This window comes from Pecten maximus, chromosome 10 (assembly GCF_902652985.1).
Source record: "Pecten maximus chromosome 10, xPecMax1.1, whole genome shotgun sequence".
Taxonomy (NCBI): Eukaryota; Metazoa; Mollusca; class Bivalvia; order Pectinida; family Pectinidae; genus Pecten; species Pecten maximus.
Window position 1 is genome coordinate 7,541,565 of NC_047024.1, and position 14,008 is coordinate 7,555,572.

The window sequence follows — 14,008 nt, forward strand, 5'->3', positions numbered from 1 at the left end:
GGAGATTTTTTTGTCCCAACTCCCAGGAGATTGTTTTGTCCCAACCCCCAGGAGATTGTTTTGTCCCAACCCTCAGGGTATTGTTTTGTCCCTATACCCCCAGTAGATTGTTTTGTCCCAACCCCCAGGAGATTGTTTTGTTGTAACCCTCAGGGGATTGTTTTGTCCCGGATACCCCAGGGAATTTTTGTTGTAACCCTCAGGGAATTGTTTTGTCCCTACCCTAGGGGATTGTTTTGTCCCATCTCTCAGGGAATTGTTTTGTCCCTACCCTAGGGGATTGTTTTGTCCCATCTCTCAGGGGATTGTTTTGTCCCAACTCTCAGGGGATTTTTTTGTCCCAACCCTCAGGGGATTATTTTGTCCCAACCCTCAGGAGATTGTTTTGTCCCAACCCTCAGGAGATTGTTTAGTCTCTACCCTCAGGAGAATGTTTAGTCTCAACCCTCAGGAGATAGTTTAGTCTCAACCCTCAGGAGATTGTTTAGTCTCAACCCTCAGGAGATTGTTTAGTCTCAACCCTCAGGAGATAGTTTAGTCTCAACCCTGAGGAGAATGTTTAGTCTCAACCCTCGGGAGAATGTTTAGTCTCAACCCTCAGGAGATTGTTTAGTCCCAAATCTCGGGGGATTGTTTTGTCCCAACTCTCGGGGGATTGTTTTGTCCCAACCCTCAGGGGATTGTTTTTTCCCTAGCTACCCCAGGAGATTGTTTTGTCCAAACCCAAGGGTGCAAGCTTTCTTTCCTGTTCCTGAGCTTTACTCCTGTTGGTTCCCTCTGAATCATTACTAGTCCCTGTCGGGGACATGTGTTGCTTTAGCAATATACTCAGCATACTTGTTGGTTGTTGTCATCCATTCCTTTGCTTGTCTCCTCATGAATCTAATGTTGACATGATCATCCATTGTCTCATCATATCACTTGCCCAAACATTTCACTGGTTCCTCGGTAACTGTTGGCCAGTATATTCTCCCTTAATCTTGTATTTCACTTGTTAGACCTTTCTCTGTCTTTAGAAGCGTACCTCTTGATTTTTCTGGATTAAACTTAATTTTTGTCCAGTTGACCATGCTTTTGATATCTTGTAGCAACCATTTTATTTCTATGACTGTTTGGCCATGTATATATATACAGTACATACATGAGTATATTTAATGTTCATATGTTCAGCTTTTGTCAGTGTTCTATAGCAACCTCATTTTTAAATGGATTTTGATTAAACTTTCATATTTATGTTTAAGTATGAGAATACCTCTAATTGAGCTTGTGTTTCAGGAAGCCAAGGTCGCGGACATAGTCACTGTTACTATTTATAAAAAAACGTTTGTCAGCGCTCTAGCTACTTCATTTTTAAACAGATTTTGATGAACATTCATACAATGATAATTGTCGAGTAGGAGATTTCCTTGGAGAAGTTTGTGATTTAGGGTGCCAATGTCAAGGACAAGGTCACTTGCTATTTATATATGGCTTACAGCAGGATAGTTTCAGCTAGTATATACATGGAACGCCGAGGATTTGTTTCATTTGTGATACCTAATGTTTTGGAGTCAAAAAGGAGGGTTTGGAAGTTAATATGACACTATTCGATGATATATATATTTTGTATTTTGATGATGAAAAAATGGTTACATAACTTGATGATACTACCTTTAAACTAATAAGTGTTTTGTTCAACAACTCATAACTACAGCCACATGTACACTGTATGTCAAGGATAAATCTGTCCAGATCCCAAACAGCTACTGGAATATAGACTGACAATAATCAAATGTAACAGGAGCGTGGCGGGCCCAGTTTGCGTACGTCAACCAACAACCCAGGTTCGATGGGTAACTTGTATCTGTCGTATAGAGAGAAAACAAACGCCTTGAACTACAATTAACCATTTATTAATGATGATATAAACATTTACAACATAAAATTACATAGAAACACACACCAGCATAGGTCTAGCTATATCTAACATCCTAACCTTAAACCAACCTCCATACCTGTACGACCTCACTAAACCCAACATCCCGACTAATACTACCCACCCAAGACCCGAAATACCCTAACGCTACATTAGTACTGGCGAGGAAGACGTGACAGCACACAGGAAAATAATCCATCAGACTGCCCAGTATACGATACACCACCCTGAATTTATCCCACTTTTTAACAATACAAAACTATAAGGACCAATCACGACAGAGGATACACATGCAGGCACGACAGACACTGACGAAAAAGCAAGCGACTACGAACAATGCACGCCAAAAACATCAACCAGAGACAGCACACATGAACAGAGGACTAGCAAAGGTCAAGGTGACACAGGTACACATAGTACAGACACAGCATATTGTTAGCGTTAAGCTTAACCCTGTCAGCTTAACCTATCAGTACATATACAATAACATCCCCCGCTACACAAATATGGCCGTGGAGGGCCAAGATGTTTGTTTTTGACGGGAGTGTCTGGTAGTGAAATTTATTACATTGACCGGTGTGTGTTAAAGTCTTTATTTCAAATCAAAATCACACCTCTATACTGATTTGGGTTTGAAATCGCGTAAAAAGATTACAATGTATATTATACTTTTCCAGTTATATACATTGTAGGTCTGTAAAAGGTCCACGAAAGGTCTGTAATTTCTTAGACAAACAGTAACACCTAGATGTCACAAGTGACACTTCAAATTCTCTGAATGTTGATATATTCCGTTGTTGATTTTTATTTAAAAATAAATTGTGTTGACTTTTTCTTTGTTAAATTTTATTTGTCGGAAATTTACACCTGTATACAGAAGCATAAACAACAGATCCGGCTTCGTTTATTTCTATAACCAAGGTATTTATGTATAAGATAAAGAATACCTGAAACCATGGAATACAATTAACTGAACTAAGCTTGTGTGTACACAGCTCGAAAGGTCTACCTGGTGGGTTTTAAATCTCAGTCTGTATACCTACAGTGCCGTTCAGGAAGAAATGGATCCTTTTATGTGTGCTGGTGTTTCATTGGTGGAAATATCGAACAGCATGGACTTACTTGTTTCGGGGAACCTGATGTCTGTTCTAGAAGTGGTGATATGGCAAATTTGGAAGTGGAAGAATATTGATCAAACAGGAACTACTTTATCTATGCATCCAAGGGATATATGAAACAAGGTAAGTGAGAATTTTGCTCATTTGTTGAAAATCTGATGGATTTGTACTCAGAGAGATTTAGTAAGTTTGTAAAAAAAAAAAAATGAATCAAATTTAAAAAGTCTTACGGATTAAATGTGTTGTGGGAAAAAAAGTGTTTTTGGATAAACAAAGTTCTCTATGTATATGGATGAATTTATTTTGTGATTTCTGAAATTAAAATCTCAGTGGATTTGAGATTTCTTTTGTACTTCGATTACTTAAATTCCTGAAAAGGATTAAATTTGTGTTTTAATTATAATTTTAACTTTGTATCTTATGTGATATTGTCAACTTATACTGATATATTAGGGTAAGTCAGTTTTAAAGTTTTCCATGTATGTATAAATGTTTGTAATTATGTCAGTTTGTGTAACCTATTGAGCTAATTACTTATAGTGAGATGTTACCCTGGTAACCAGTTTTTAATTGTGTTAAATTTGTCTTAGGATCAAAGCCATTGAATCAATTTAATAATGAATGAATTTAAAATAAAGACAAAGATTATTTTAGATTTGGTCTTATTTACAATTAAAAGCGTAAGATTTCTTACAGGGATACTAAAGAATATTGAGTAACAATATTGCATATCTATTTTAATGTATTTCTTGATGAGGAAATAAATATTTTTTATAACACATATCAGTTCAAGTGATTTTCCTCAGGACTATCATCTTAGAAATGTGTTAACACAGTTCTAACTAGGCGACCAGTATATTTCCCCAGTTTTTATAGGAGATGGCAACAGAACCACATGTGGTGCAGGAACTGTATACATTTACAGAACCACATGCGGTGCAGGAATTGTTATATATTTATGCTAACATTTTGTGACTATTTGCTATGGTATACATAAATTCTTGTCTACAGTTTACCTTCCAAAGCAATACCTGCTTTTTAAAAAGATATATTTTAAGAGATTCCCAGATTTCATATTTCAGATATATGCAGTAATCAATACAAATATCTTATATAATAAATAACCATTATGACATATCTTTTATTAACTTGATATATGTTGTAAAAATTTTGGGTTGAGCAACTGCTTTAAATTTAAGCAAACTATTGAAGAGACAGTAAATATTAAAAATGTCAAGACACAGAAGAGTACATAATGACCACGCTGGACATACTATAACCTTATAGTTGTGATAACATTCTGAACCTAAATATCATGGATTTAAATTTTAGTACTGAAATAAATTTGTTTGCATTCTGATGAACTTATATTTTAAATAACTTTCCACTCTATATTGGTCAATGTCATTTTGGACTTTTTTCTTTCACAAAGTGTGAAGTTCGTAACTGGTACAAATTCCCACAAACCTATCACCTGACCAACTTCAAGTACACTACTTATCAAACAGGTAGGCATTCTGACAAAACTACTGAAAATTCTTTATGAACCTGTCCTAATTAACAATTAGCTATATTTCGGTTTGACATTAGAAATGTTTTTCAATGGCCAAACAAATATATAAATTACCTTTAGAAATTAGGAATGGTGGCAAGACTAATGGGTTGTTTTTTTTTAAAAGGGTGAAGTCTTGTGTTGATAGCTCAGTTTTCCTGGTAAAGGAACTATAATTGTTTTTTTCATGGTATTAATTCTACAGATTTAGGCAAATAAATTTCACATGTTTTATTTGAAAGAGTTATTTTTAATACATTTTGTTGGCACGTGACTGATCATGTTTCTATCTCTGAATACATCTGCCCCTTTCCTTTCTTTGTCCAGACATATACAAGAACTCCCTGTATTCAGACATAAATGAATTCTCTGTATTCATGCAGAAATAAAATAATTTTCTGTATTCAGACATATAAGAATTCTCTGTATATATATAGGTAATTTTCTGTATTCTAATATAAAAAAGAATTCTCTGTATTCAGACATGTATAGTGTAAGAATATACAATACATATACTGTATAACCCTTTATTCAGACATATAAGAATTTTCTATATTCAAACAATTACAAGAATTGCCTATATTCTGAAAAAATTAAAGAGTTTTCTGTGTTTAGACATGTTCATTATACTTTGTACTTCTAGATTTACATGTTCTAACTGAAAACTCTAATTTGGGGGAAATTATTGATAGATAAGTTAAAACGTGCTTGCCTTTAAATATATGCCAATATGAATGAGTCTCAGTTCATTTACATTCTTTTAAAAAACACCAGGATCCTGTTGATTTGAATATATGAAGCAAAACACAGCTAATTTAAATAAACAAATCTGGTAAACAATTTTTTTAAACTGAGTCTTTTCAGATTTTCAGTTCTGTTTCCATGGACTATCATCAAACCTTCTTCTTTTATTACTTTTCTATGGATCTTAACTCTAAGACTCAAAATATTTATATACTTGTATATATTTTTCTTTGGTGAGGAAAACATGTTTAAGATAGTTTGTGATAATTAATTAACAATACTATCAAAGTCATTATTTTAATATGTTAAATGGGAATCCATGGCCTGTTAATGATTGCTCAGTCTTACTTGAGGTTTGATACGGTACAATTAGTGGACTTACTAGGTTTGATACGGTACAATTAGTGGACTTACTAGGTTTGATACGGTACAATTAGTGGACTTACTAGGTCTAATACGGTACAATTAGTGGACTTACTAGGTTTGATACGGTACAATTAGTGGACTTACTAGGTTTGATACGGTACAATTAGTGGACTTACTAGGTTTGATACGGTACAATTAGTGGACTTACTAGGTTAGATACGGTACAATTAGTGGACTTACTTGAGGTTTAATACGGTACAATTAGTGGACTTACTAGGTTTGATACGGTACAATTAGTGCACTTACTAGGTTTGATACGGTACAATTAGTGCTTTTACTAGGTTTGATACGGTACAATTAGTGGACTTACTAGGTTTGATACGGTACAATTAGTGGACTTACTAGGTTTGATACAGTACAATTAGTGCACTTACTAGGTTTGATACAGTACAATTAGTGCACTTACTAGGTTTGATACAGTACAATTAGTGCACTTACTAGGTTTGATACGGTACAATTAGTGCTTTTACTAGCTTTGATACGGTACAATTAGTGGACTTACTAGGTTTGATACAGTACAATTAGTGCACTTACTAGGTTTGATACAGTACAATTAGTGCACTTACTAGGTTTGATACAGTACAATTAGTGCACTTACTAGGTTTGATACGGTACAATTAGTGCTTTTACTAGGTTTGATACGGTACAATTAGTGGACTTACTAGGTTTGATATGGTACAATTAGTGGACTTACTAGGTTTGATATGGTACAATTAGTGGACTTACTAGGTCTAATACGGTACAATTAGTGGACTTACTAGGTTTGATACGGTGCAATTAGTGGACTTACTAGGTTTGATACGGTACAATTAGTGGACTTACTAGGTTTGATACGGTACAATTAGTGGACTTACTAGGTTTGATACGGTACAATTAGTGGACTTACTAGGTTTTATACGGTACAATTAGTGGACTTACTAGGTTAGATACGGTACAATTAGTGGACTTACTAGGTTTGATACGGTACAATTAGTGGACTTGGTTTGATACGGTACAATTAGTGGACTTACTAGGTTTGATATGGTACAATTAGTGCACTTACTAGGTTTGATACGGTACAATTAGTGGACTTGGTTTGATACGGTACAATTAGTGGACTTACTAGGTTTGATACGGTACAATTAGTGGACTTACTAGGTTTGATACGGTACAATTAGTGGACTTACTAGGTTTGATACGGTACAATTAGTGGACTTACTAGGTTAGATACGGTACAATTAGTGGACTTACTAGGTTTGATACGGTACAATTAGTGGACTTACTAGGTTTGATATGGTACAATTAGTGGACTTACTAGGTTTGATACGGTACAATTAGTGGACTTACTAGGTTTGATACGGTACAATTAATGGACTTACTAGGTTTAATACAGTACAATTAATGGACTTACTAGTTTTGATACAGTACAATTAGTGGACTTACTAGGTTTGATACGGTACAATTAGTGCACTTACTAGGTTTGATACGGTACAATTAGTGGACTTACTAGGTTTGATACGGTACAATTAGTGGACTTACTAGGTTTGATACGTTACAATTAGTGGACTTACTAGGTTTGATACGGTACAATTAGTGGACTTACTAGGTTTGATATGGTACAATTAGTGGACTTACTAGGTTAGATACGGTACAATTAGTGGACTTACTAGGTTTGATATGGTACAATTAGTGGACTTACTAGGTTTGATATGGTACAATTAGTGGACTTACTAGGTTTGATACAGTACAATTAGTGGACTTACTAGGTTTGATATGGTACAATTAGTGGACTTACTAGGTTTGATACGGTATATTGGTTGATTGATGAATTTCCAGTATAAGTTTATTTTTTTGTAGTAATATTTTTTACATATTTTAACTACTAAATTTTAGAAATCCATTATGTGGAATGTGCTGTTTACTCTTGTGAAAGAAAAATTAATGAATTTTAAAAATAAGATATCTTTGAAAAACATCCTCGAACTATTGATTACCTCTATAGAGTACTGATCACAGCCAGACTTAATGTGGTATTAATGTATCTTCAGACATACCAGATAGACGTGATAAGTTCTCCATTGAAAATATATGTCCTTTAAAATAGTTGATTAAATTTGAACACCAATAATTGACGACGCTTGACAATTTAAGATATGTTATATGGTGGCTTAAATTTTGATATGGAAACATATGCTACAAAAACAAAACTTGTAAACAACACTTACAGATGTACTTGGTGTTTATGTCAGCTAGGTTTCTTTTAAAAAGAGCTAAGTATGCAATTACCAGGTTTTCAAATGTTTTCTCATAGGTTATGAGTTTTCCAGAAAAGACATGATCAAAGATGATGATGATGATATACTTTAATTATATAAAGTGATTCTATGGGACTCATAATTAAAACCTTCATTTTGATTTTATAGCCCTTTGTTTAAAGTTTGGAAATATTTGTATCTGTAGAATTAGGATCACAATTATTGGCTTTCTGAGTTGTAAGTTATAGATGGTGTAAATGATCTTCTGCTTAAATGAATAATAATTAAACAGGTAATGTTTCACAGATAATATTTCACAAAATTAGCACAGAAATGAAAAATAAAACTTGATCAGATTTATATTTCCATACCTTAGATTTATATTTCCATACCTTAGATTTATATTTCCATACCTTGTAATGATAAAACCGGTGTCATGCATAATATGTACCCCCCTACCAAAAGGTATCCGGATACTTTTTATTCCTGCATAAAACATACCCCCTTTGCATAAAAAGTACCCCCTACCATTAAGATATGATAAGAGGACCCAAGGGATGTCATTTTTAATGTTTCTCACCCCACCTCACCAAATCCCATCCCCAGGGCCAAAAAAATGAAAAAAAATTTTTTGCTCAAACTTCCAAATATGACTTGGAATCGACACTGGAAACCTTCCTATGCATAGAAAAAACATCTCGCAACTTCCCCACCCCCCGGATACTTTTTATTTTATGTGTGTGTGATTCATGGATTTCTAACCAGGAAGTTTTTACTGCTGTTATTAAGTTTACTTGTGTTTGATGGTATAATGTTTATCGGCACACAACTAGGAATACCTGCGTAAACAAAACGTTTTTATCTAAGGGGATTTCTGTACCCAGCCAAGAATTTTGTCAATTTAATGTCGCAGCCAGCAATTTTGTCAAGTTAATGTTGTAAATAAAGTGGTCACTAACAAGTTAAGCCAAGGCACAATTTGTCAAATGGTTGGTATTTGTACAATCTTAAAAATTTCATTCGATAAACAAATTATAATACTAATAAATTCATAGTCTTCTAAAAAAAGTCCTGAAAGGTGGTAATGAAAATGATTAGTTCCAGGTAAATATAAAAGAGTTAAAATATTAAAAAAGGTAGATAAAAACGTGTAAGTTAAAAGAAGAATATGTACCCCAGATAAAAACGTGTAAGTATAAAGAAGAATATGTACCCCAGATAAAAACGTGTAAGTATAAAGAAGAATATGTACCCCTCATAAACAGTTTTGTTATTAAGGTAAACATATATGAAAGTCATATATCATCATTTAAGAAGACATTCATGGAGTTTACCTGTTTAAGTACAAACATAATAATCACTCAATAATTCTTGTATTAGAATCAGAAACAATTAAAAGTTTAAACCATATTTCTGGATTACGCATACCTGTAATGAAATATGAAAATCGTCTCTGAAAGGGGAGCTCCAGAAGCTAGGTTTCCATAAAGTACATGATACAGTTATAGTTAGAGCATGGAGACACAACCTACTGATTCTTTGTATATATGGAGTGGGTCAGACAGCACCCATGCAGGCCTTTTGCAATATTACTAGACTCAAGGGAGTCCATAGCCTGTTAATGATTACTCAGTCTCTCTCTCAATATACACTCAAGCTTTAGTCAATCTCACACTCTGGACTATACTTCTCCCAAACATCTGAGCTCAGAGTTTTAATCTGTTTTATTAATTAGTACTGGTGTACATGTACAATTTATACACAACACAACAATTGATAGAAGGTACAAAAAAATTATTGTTCTAAGCCTTGCAACTTGTTCAGGCTTAAACAATAATAAATTTTTGGCATTCTCAGGGGCTGCTCTGTTACTACTACAATACAATTTAAAACACAAATAAACAACCTCATTATTTACAACAAAATACTTGTTAAATGATAGTAAAGGATAAATGGAACATAATAACCTGATAATATAAGAAATTTTACAGAGGTCAAAAGTCCTGGGGTGATCCCTGAGCTTGAGCGATCCCAAGCTTACCGACTAAGACAGGAGTGGGGCGTTCCCCGAGCTTAGGCGATAATCCTAAGCTGGTGGCTTGGACAAGGTTGGGGCGATCCCCAGGGACTTGAGCGATCTCCAGCTAAGAGTAAGAGATTGAGGCAATCCCAAGAACCTCGAGCGATCTGGAGTAAAGAGTCCTTAGCTAGAGTGTCTAGGTAAGAACGTGATTTACGGGGCGACCCCCAACAGGCTTTACACCGACTAGACTTAAACTAGCTGAACAAACTCCACAAGGCACTTACACCTTAACATTTACATATATATACTAAACCTGTTAAATGCTTACAAAAGATAACTACAAAACAACATTACCTAATATATACATATTGAATGGAGGTAAAAATTCCCAGAATTAAAGTCCAAATTGAAGGAATGTTACATAAAACAAAGATGTAACAGAGTGAGCGCCCCCAAGGGGTGTATCAAGTTCAAGCTTTTGCTTGAATAGGAGATGTGTACACATTCTGTGCCTCATACATCAAATGTTCCAAGCAGAAAATAATGGTCTGGGTCAAAAAAGATTTTGTCATTTTTTTCCAATTATTAAAAAATATGACCTTATCTTGATCTTTCTAATTTAAAATCTTATTAAATTGATTCAGGTGTGTTAAATCTTTTTTGAATTGTTGTCTTTAAAGATTTACCAAGCCTGAACCAAGGGTAAAATGAGTGCCAGAGAAGTATATATACTTGACATACTTACACATGTCACCAAAGCTGAATGGCCATTGAACTGTTATGGAAAAAATCTTGTTCATACTTAAAAACCAAAATCCAAATTTAAGACCAATTAAAAATTGTATAGAGGGTTTAATACCTATATACATGTACACATTCTCTTCTTGCAAGATCTGTAGAAATTTTAAAGTTTGAAATGATAAAAAAAATAGATCAGGTTCTTTTAAGAAAAACAAAAATTGGTAGTATTCTTAATTTACAACAATGATGAAAAAACTTATCACACTTGTTAATGTATATTTGTAAAATTTTGTGGGGCCAATATTTTGTGATTATCCATTAAGTCGGACTTTAAATAGTTTGACCTATAGTAAATTTTGTGCAAACTATACAAATAACAGGGAAGCAAATATTAAGACTCTTCTAAACAAAAAGAAAGACAACAATACTTTGGCTGCTAGACACTCCTGAACAAAAGGAAAGACAAGGTTGGCTACAAGACACTTCAAAACAAAAGGGAAGACAATGTTGGCTACAAGACACTTCAAAACAAAAGGGAAGACAACAAGAGGTTGGCTACAAGACACTTCAAAACAAAAGGAAAGACAACAAGAGGTTGGCTACAAGACACTTCTAAACAAAAGGAAAGACGACAAGAGGTTGGCTACAAGACACTCCTAAACAAAAGGAAAGACGACAAGAGGTTGGCTACAAGACACTCCTAAACAAAAGGAAAGACAAGGTTGGCTACAAGACACTTCTAAACAAAAGGAAAGACAACAAGAGGTTGGCTACAAGACACTCCTAAATAAAAGGGAAGACAAGAGGTTGGCTACAAGATACTTCTAAATAAAAGGAAAGACAACAAGAGGTTGGCTACAAGACACTCCTAAACAAAAGGAAAGACAAGAGGTTGGCTACAAGATACTTCTAAACAAAAGGAAAGACAACAAGAGGTTGGCTACAAGACACTCCTAAACAAAAGGGAAGACAAGAGGTTGGCTACAAGACACTCCTAAACAAAAGGAAAGACAACAAGAGGTTGGCTACAAGATACTTCTAAACAAAAGGAAAGACAACAAGAGGTTGGCTACAAGACACTTCTAAACAAAAGGAAAGACAAGAGGTTGGCTACAAGACACTCCTAAACAAAAGGAAAGACAACAAGAGGTTGGCTACAAGATACTTCTCAACAAAAGGAAAGACAACAAGAGGTTGGCTACAAGATACTTCTAAACAAAAGGAAAGACAACAAGAGGTTGGCTACAAGATACTTCTAAACAAAAGGAAAGACAACAAGAGGTTGGCTACAAGACACTTCTAAACAAAAGGGAAGACAACAAGAGGTTGGCTACAAGACACTTCTAAACAAAAGGAAAGACAAGAGGTTGGCTACAAGACACTTCTGAACAAAAGGAAAGACGACAAGAGGTTGGCTACAAGACACTTCTAAACAAAAGGGAAGACAACAAGAGGTTGGCTACAAGACACTTCTGAACAAAAGGAAAGACGACAAGAGGTTGGCTACAAGACACTTCTGAACAAAAGGAGAGATAGCAAGAGGTTGGCTACAAGACACTTCTGAACAAAAGGGAAGACAAGAGGTTGGCTACAAGACACTTCTAAACAAAAGGAAAGACAAGAGGTTGGCTACAAGACGCTTCTAAACAAAAGGGAAGACAAGAGGTTGGCTACAGGACACTTCTAAACAAAAGTAAAGACAAGAGGTTGGCTACAAGACGCTTCTAAATAAAAGGAAAGACAAGAGGTTGGCTACAGGACACTTCTAAACAAAAGTAAAGACAAGAGGTTGGCTACAAGACGCTTCTAAACAAAAGGGAAGACAAGAGGTTGGCTACAAGACACTTCTAAGTAAAAGGAAATACAACAAAAGATTGGCTACAAGACACTTCTAAACAAAAGGAAAGACAAGAGGTTGGCTACAAGACACTTCTGAACAAAAGGAAAGACAAGAGGTTGGCTACAAGACGCTTCTAAACAAAAGGAAAGACGACAAGAGGTTGGCTACAAGACACTTCTAAACAAAAGGAAAGACGACAAGAGGTTGGCTACAAGACACTTCTAAACAAAAGGAAAGACAAGGTTGGCTACAAGACTCTTCAAAACAAAAGGGAAGACAACAAGAGGTTGGCTACAAGACACTTCTAAACAAAAGGGAAGACAACAAGAGGTTGGCTACAAGACACTTCTAAACAAAAGGGAAGACAACAAGAGGTTGGCTACAAGACACTTCTAAACAAAAGGGAAGACAAGAGGTTGGCTACAAGACACTTCTAAACAAAAGGAAAGACAACAAGAGGTTGGCTACAAGACACTTCTGAACAAAAGGGAAGACAACAAGAGGTTGGCTACAAGACACTTCTGAACAAAAGGGAAGACAAGAGATTGGCTACAAGACACTTCTAAACAAAAGGGAAGACAACAAGAGGTTGGCTACAAGACACTTCTAAACAAAAGGGAAGACAAGAGGTTGGCTACAAGACACTTCTGAACAAAAGGGAAGACAAGAGATTGGCTACAAGACACTTCTAAATAAAAGTAAAGACAAGAGATTGGCTACAAGACACTCCTAAACAAAAGGAAAGACGACAAGAGGTTGGCTACAAGACACTTCTAAACAAAAGGAAAGACAAGAGGTTGGCTACAATACACTTCTAAATAAAAGGGAAGACAACAAGAGGTTGGCTACAAGACACTCCTGAACAAAAGGGAAGACAAGAGATTGGCTACAAGACACTTCTAAACAAAAGTAAAGACAAGAGATTGGCTACAAGACACTCCTAAACAAAAGGAAAGATAACAATAGGAACTTATGATTTAGGACACTCCAAAACAACATGAAAAACAACAAGAGCTGCCCTTCAGGTAGCACACCACAGTAAGACAGCCTGGCCATGGGCAATTTTTTTGTTAAGCAAATAACTCCTGTATTATGATATGCATAAAAAATGAAAAAATAAATGTACACTATAATTGGTATAGTCAGTATGAAGTAGTACATACAGGCTTCACATTTATTAAAACAAAAATCAATAAATTGGTTCCGGATTTTAAATATCCGGATTTTCCGAACGTGTGTTTACACGGGAAATTTAGTTTTGCCTACAGCGCAAAATGGAAGCCCACAGAAAAGGTAAGATAGCGGAAAAACTTAATTTACAACATATGTCCAAACAAGATTAATTCTGTCTTTGGGATAGAGATATTTAATTTTAAATAGGTTTCAGAAAAAAAATTGTGTAGAGAATTGTGCCA

General features: G+C 35.0%; 1 protein-coding gene across 1 annotated transcript in view; it reads left to right on the forward strand.

Annotated features, from left to right (window-relative positions):
• The first annotated feature begins 3,046 nt into the window (after positions 1–3,046).
• The window catches only part of LOC117335429, a 106,195-nt gene continuing 95,233 nt past the window's right edge, over positions 3,047–14,008 (forward strand). The window contains 1 exon segment of the mRNA XM_033895403.1: positions 3,047–3,156. The gene's annotated coding sequence lies outside the window, so the exon portion shown is untranslated.